Raw genomic sequence first — 7,127 nt, 5'->3', positions numbered from 1 at the left:
TAAAAATTGCTGACCCGGGTTGGAAATATGGGAAAAGAACAAGTGAGACCAATAGGGCCGCAGTTGAGTGTAACTTTTGTAAAAAAAGTTATTAATGGCAGAATCTTTCGTCACAAACAACACCTGATTGGTACTTGCAAGGACGTCACACGGTGTGAACAATGCCCGGATGCTCTAAGGGAAGAAATGAAAAAATATGTTAATGAAAAGAAGGAACAAAAAAGTCAGGCTTTACTTCAATCGGATGTGACTAATATTGGTGATGATAAAGATGAAGATATGGAAGAAGGTGAAGCTACTGAATAGTCACTTCCTTCAAAATCACGAAAATAGTCATAGAATGCAACAATCATAAAACCATAATCTTACTCAGCTTCATCAACTAGGCATGTAGCTACTTCTTTTCCCGTCCTTTGTAAGCATTTAGTATTCCCCCTTAAACCATAATGGTTTCTATGATTGTTGCATTCTATGACTGTTTTCGTGATTTTGAAGGAAGTGACTATTTAGTAGCTTCACCTTTTTCCATATCTCCATCTTTATCATCACCAATATTAGTCACATCCGATTGAAGTAAAGCCTGATGTTTTTGTTCCTTCTTTTCATCAACATATTTTTTCATTTCTTCCCTTATAGCATTCGGGCATTGTTCACACCGTGTGACGTCCTTGCAAGTACCAATCAGGTGTTGTTTGTGACGAAAGATTCTGCCATTAGTAACTTTCTTATAAAAGTTACACTCAATTGCTACCCTATTGGTCTCACTTGTTCTTTTCCCATATTTCCAACCCGGGTCAGCAGTTTTTAATCGCTATTAAGATCAAAGAAACATAATCAGCAAAATAAATAAAGTAATCGAAGTAACAACTATTAGTAGTAAAAATGAAGAACATAATTAGGAAGAATATACGGAAAAAATAATGACAAATGTATCAAATCAGTTGGGATATGACATTTGAGAGGAACTCCACAAATTGGTATACTTCTAGAAGAGGAAAAGTCGTGCTCTGTCAGAGCCACAAATTGGCATTCATCACGACCACTATCATCTCTCCCAGTTCATATCATTATCTTCTTCAATATCCCTCCAATTCACCCGTACAATTTTTGATAATTCTCACATAATTCAATCAATCTTCGCATGGAACACAATGATGAGAGCATATTCCCCAGTAGAGTCTCTGAAACTCTTCGAACAGTTTCAAAAAATCGGATCAAAACCAGATAAATTCACATTCGCTGTCGTGCTAAATGTTTCTGGGCATTGTTTGATGATTGGAACGGGTGGATCATTGCATTCCATGGCTGTGAAGTCGGGTTTTGGTTCAGATTTACATGTGAACAATACCATTTTGAGAATGTATGCTGGATTGGTGTGATCAGGTTTGCAAGACAGGTGTTTGATGAAATGCTTGAGAGGGATATAGTTTCTTGGAGTTCAATGATGGCTGCTTACGTTCATTGGTATGTATATTTGTTTCAGTTATTTGTCAAAAACACATATTGACTTTTATACGAATTTCACACCCCAATTATCACAATCTATGTATTAGGGATCATATAGCTGATTTTAACTACTTGTGATTCAAGCATGATAGTAGTAATTGTTGTCTTATTATTTACAGTTTCTTCTTCTTTCTCCTTCTAAAAGAGATTTCATGTATCTATTGATTACTCTGGAATTAGTACATTATTTATGATTTGTGAACCCGACAAGTGTGCGAAGGCTGAGAGATTCCATAGCATTATGTGGAAGTTGTTTAAGATGATTATTATAATGGGAATGAATAGAATTACCAAACTGTAAGTAGATTTTGAGCATGACAAGTTTACTACTTTGTGGAAACGAGTTCAAGTATGGTTTTGTGAGGAATTTGTAAGTTAACCGTCTTTTGATAGGTCTGACACATAATAGGTCACAATTTTTATGAACAATGCTAGCTTGTAACCTTGTTCGTTATGCTTCAGAAATTTAGTGCCATGGTATTTGTGGTTCTCTTGAGCAGATATCTGTGATCTAATACTCTTAGTGAACTTTTTAAAATTCATCCCAAATGTCGATTGTGAATACTTGTTTTGTACCATAAGAAGAAACCAGTATTACTATTACTTGGATATTTTAGCTTGAATAAGGAGTTCCAAACTTGTTCACTAGTCTAACTTTTTTTCTTTTTCCTTCTTGCTGCAATACTGCAATAGATTGTTAAACGATGCCTAGGGTTCATATCTGAAAGGATCAATAAGGTGTTGAGCCTTTAAAATTGTGAAAGCTGCATACTCTCCTAAATGATCAGGGATTAATAATGATGGAAAAATTTTGGGGTTGGAATTGTCTCTTTTAAATTGGAAAGGAGCATGTACTCCTGAAAAATAAGGAAGTAAAAATGGAGAAAAATTTCATGGTTTAGATTTTGGTATTTATCTTGGAAAGGTCCCGATGACACTCTTTAAAATGGGGAATTAACAAAGAAGGAAAACTTTCATGGTTGGGATGTGAGCAACACTCCCAGCCTTTTGTATTTAGGTATGCTGGTCTCACTACTGTATTTGTTTACTTTTGCATACATCAGAGCATGTTAGATTTTTTATTTTTAATTCTGGAATCTCTATGTACATTCATGTCCAATAAAAACACTAAGCTTTGAAACCCAATTTTTGCAAACCAATCTTTGGACTTTTTACCTACAAAACTTTTGGAAAGGAAGCTAGTTCATGACTCCAATGGTCGTGAGTATTCTAAAACTAACAAGCTAAAGTGGATTATGGACAGTAACTTGGTCTAATAGTCTAACATTGCTGCTGTTTAGTTGTCCGGATTGCATATGGATGGATTCCCATGTCAAATTCTAACCTGAAAAATAACGAGAAATCCTATAATTAAGTTTCTTTTGAGATAAACTTTGAATTAAACATTGAAACGACGACGACTTTATAATGATACTATGGTTAGTTTGTCTTTCCCAAGGGAGAGTATAAGGGGTTTTGCATTTATAAATAGGGAATAAGGAGACAATAGAGATAATATAATCAGGCTTGACTCTTTCTCTTGATGAAGTCTCCGAACATTTGGATATTTCTCCTCATAGTTGAAGTAATGACAACAATTCTACTTGTTCTCCCTGCAGAGGTCTCCAACCGTTTTGTCAATACTTTCTCGTCTTATTCAATTTCATTTGATATCATATAAGTGTGATTCAGGATGTCACCTAAGTGAATTCTATAAATTTATTAAGCCAAATTCCGCTACATGTGATATGCTCATTTTTTTCATATAGTGAATCAATTCTTTTATAGACGTAGAAGTAGTTGAATAGTTTGTACCTGATCATATAGAGGGACCAGTTTAATGGGATTTTATGTTCGCTTTTCATCCCTTTTTGGTATTGCTACCTTGACCTCTCTTTTTGTGTAGGAGGTCTATTAATATGATTGTCTTTCCTATTTTCTTTTCCTGTTTAACTTTTACTGTGAGATTTTTTCTTTTTGTCTGGCTTTTCAAAGTCATAATAGTCAATGTTTTCCTGGATATCTCAGTAACTTGCCTTCAGATGCTCTGCTCCTGTTCCAATGTGTGAAGCTAGCAAATGAAAAGCCAAATTCTGTCACTTTAGTTAGCTTGCTGGGGGCATGTACTCGTATCCTGAATATCAGATTAGGTAAATGTGTTCACTCGCACATTGTTACCAGTGGTATTGAACTACATGTTGAGCTGGAAACAGCCCTCTTGGGCATGTATGCAAAATGTGGTCTTATACAGCAGGCTTTCTGCATATTCAATTCAATGGATGATAAAAATTTGTAAACCTGGACCATCATGATTTCTGGTCTTGCTGATCATGGACATAAAGAAGACGCTGTGTCCTTGTTGCCAGAATGGAAGAATCTGGCTTTAGGCCGGATAGCTTATCATTTTCTACAATCTTATATGCTTGTAGTCATATTGGCTTTGTTGATACCGGCCGTGAATATTTTGAAAAAATGGCAAGTATTTATAACATCAGGCCAACTATGGAACATTACGAATGCATGGTGGATATGTTTGGACGTGCTGGAAATTAGAAGAAGCTTATGATATTATCAGGAGCATTCCTACAGAGCCTAATTCTGTGATATTGAGGAGTTTCATTAGTGCTTGTAAGCATCATGGTCATATTCCTTGCGCAGAAGAAAATATAAGGGAGATTCTCCTTAAAATAGGGCCTGGTCTCGGATCAAACTATGTACTTGCATCTAGTTTGTCTTATCTTTTGGTTATTGCAGCGATGCAAACAACCTAAGATCGGCAATGAAAGTAAACGGGATAAAGAAATATTCTGGCAGCAGCTGGGTGCCGTCGCTTGATAGTCCTTCTGAAGGAAGCAGTAGAAGGATCTGGTAGTAATGTTTCTGTTTATGCCAATAGAAGAGGCAATTCAAATCACAGGAATGAAGGCACTGTTACATTCCAAAAACGGAGAACACTGTCAATGGTGGAGGAAAATAAATTGCTTCTTTTTGGGTAATACCACCAGGCTGAGGTACAAGTTTAGGGGAGATGTTGCTTTGACCATTGGAAGAGGGTCACACTGAAGTTCCTAACATTCTTGCATAATTTTTAATAACATGAAAAATGAAGATTACAGTGTGAGGTGATTTTGATTTTTAGCTCATGGGATATGACATTTGAGAGGAACTCACAAATTGGTATACTTCTGGAAGAGGAAAAGTCGTGCTCTGTCAGAGCCACAACTCTGTTATCTTTCTCAAATTATTTCTAACAATCAATTATGCCTAGATATTGGACTAGTTAGGATTAGCTTTATGAGTCTCCTATATCCATTCTACCTTATTTGGGGCCATTCTTTTCTATATTGGTAAATGATTTGTTTTCGCGATAAACTACTCTTTCTTTTCAAAATATATGGTTAAGGTTAATCTTGGAATGCTATTCAGAAGTTGGGATGCCCTTAAAGTGGCACCTCAGCATGGCCTGAAACTTTGGTTAAAAACTATGAGGTATTCCCATGGGAAACAATCTACCATGTTCCAATGAAAGGAATTACTAAGTTTTTTGCTTTACATCATATTATTAGGTATCCAATCTATCATGTTCCAATGAAAGGAATTACTAAAAATGTTTCTGCAAGTTTTCTTACCTACCATACATTGTCATCAACTTTCCAAGGTATGCATTTTAAACTCGCTATATTTGATTTAAGTTATACACTGACAATGTAAGAATTTTTTGGTATTACTCTATCCTACTTGAGTGAGTGATGTGCCTTTTGTTTCTAGATGTTGCAGAAGAGAAACCTGATGGAGAAAGGAAGGGTGAGGGTGGAATTCGTTTTAGTCCATTCGGTTTAGCTGCATACAAGATGCAAAATGATGTATGGCTAAACACTCATATACAAAAGGACTATGAAAACCTATGTGATCTTCAAAATGCTGCAGGTTCATGGCTGAAGCAGCTTTCTTATAGTCACCATGACTTCAATTTCTTCACCGCGCATTCTAACATGGAGCATGGAGGTTACTCATTATGAAATCATTCACAGCTTCCACCATCATTCTTGCTATGTTTTTTATATGGTTTACTCCAAGAAACTGAAACTGATGTACCCTCTTTCAATTCATTTGATGGGGGGAAATCGTTAGATTGTCTAAGATATATTTTCCTTCGTGTTTTGGAAGGGTTTCAGTTTTGTACCAAATTCGTTGTAGAGCTTTGTAAACATCTAATGCAGCTCTATATTTCAACAAGTACTAAAATTTTGGGCCTAGGCCTTGGGCATTTGCTTTTCTCAACAAGTTGTCACATGTTTCATCATGTTGACATTCAAACCACAACATATTAAGTCCAAGTTGTATAGATTTCAATCTTCTTTCTTCTTTTTTATAATCTAGAAATCTCCGAGTGTCAATGAAGCACGGGTTGGAAACTTGGATGAATGACCAGTCCATACCTCTATTCTTCTCCTCTTAAGTATTTGACTTTTATCTATAGTGTGGTATATGATGCCATGATATGTCTAAATCACATGGCACACGATGTTCTCTTATCACTCTATCAAAGCCTTGTGGTTGTTTATAGTTCAATCTTATTTCTAAAGGAAAACTAAGAAGTATTCATTGCCAATAGTCTCCCTAGATACATATAACATCTTCACCCCTAGCACATACCCGACCACGCTTTTCTCTATCCTAATCCTCCTTCTGCGACTAAAAGAAAAGATCTGGGGTGTGTTCTATATGGAGAAATACGTTTCATGTTTGATTGGTCAAAATTTTTAGAAAATACTTTTCTCTATGACAAGTTAGAAAAAAAAAATAATGTCCCCAAGTAAAAATAGGAAAAACAAGTTTTACAAGTAGCATTCTACATTAATTGTGTCCTCCTAATCCTCTAACACACTTCATCTTCAATTCACCCAAATAGTCCCCATCCTCACCCCTATCCCTATGGGAGTTCGTGGTTCGATTTGAATTGGTTATTGGTAAAAACTAAAACTAAACCAATTTAGTCGATTTTTAAATTTCTCAAACCAAACCAAATCAAATGAAAAATAAAAAAGCCATCGATTTGGTTATTTTCGGTTTGGTTCGATTTTTCTGATTTTTTCAATTTCAAAGTAATAAATTTTGTGAGGACATACGTATCTCGATAGACACAGACACCTAGTACATGAACAATGAAAGCTACTAGCAACTGTGAGTTCAATTGAGCAATTAAGCAATGCTAGAGTTATTATTACACGAACAAAGTGATTCAATTAAGAGAAAGTGTGACTATCTTATGTGAGGTAGAGTAGTTAAAGACTAGAGTAATAGATTTTGATGGACTTGGACTTAGGGTTGTAATAGTTGGGCTAAAATTTAAGCGTTGAGCTTGAAAAATGGTAAAGTTAAAGACTTAAGTTGATTAAAATTTAACAAAACATTTATCTTTTGTTTAGAATTATATATCTATATCTATATCTATATTACCTTAAAAGCATGAACTCCTAATTTGAATGTTAAATTACTATAATATCCCTAACTTAGGTTGTGACTTTTACGATGAGTTGTGACTTTTTTGATAAGTTGTGATTTTATTCGAAGGGTCGTTGTGACTTTTTCGATGAGTTGTGACTTTTACTAAGAGTTGT

General features: G+C 35.3%; 1 long non-coding RNA gene across 1 annotated transcript; it reads left to right on the top strand.

The window, feature by feature from the left end:
* The first annotated feature begins 936 nt into the window (after window positions 1-936).
* On the top strand, window positions 937-5,829 carry LOC102604051 (uncharacterized). Its single transcript, XR_001472369.1, has 2 exons — window positions 937-1,464; window positions 3,535-5,829. It is a non-coding gene; the product is annotated as an uncharacterized lncRNA (long non-coding RNA).
* The last annotated feature ends 1,298 nt before the right edge of the window (window positions 5,830-7,127 follow it).

Source organism: Solanum tuberosum, unplaced genomic scaffold (genome assembly GCF_000226075.1).
Source record: "Solanum tuberosum cultivar DM 1-3 516 R44 unplaced genomic scaffold, SolTub_3.0 scf00672, whole genome shotgun sequence".
NCBI lineage: Eukaryota > Viridiplantae > Streptophyta > Magnoliopsida > Solanales > Solanaceae > Solanum > Solanum tuberosum.
This window is presented reverse-complemented; position numbering and strand designations above follow the sequence as displayed.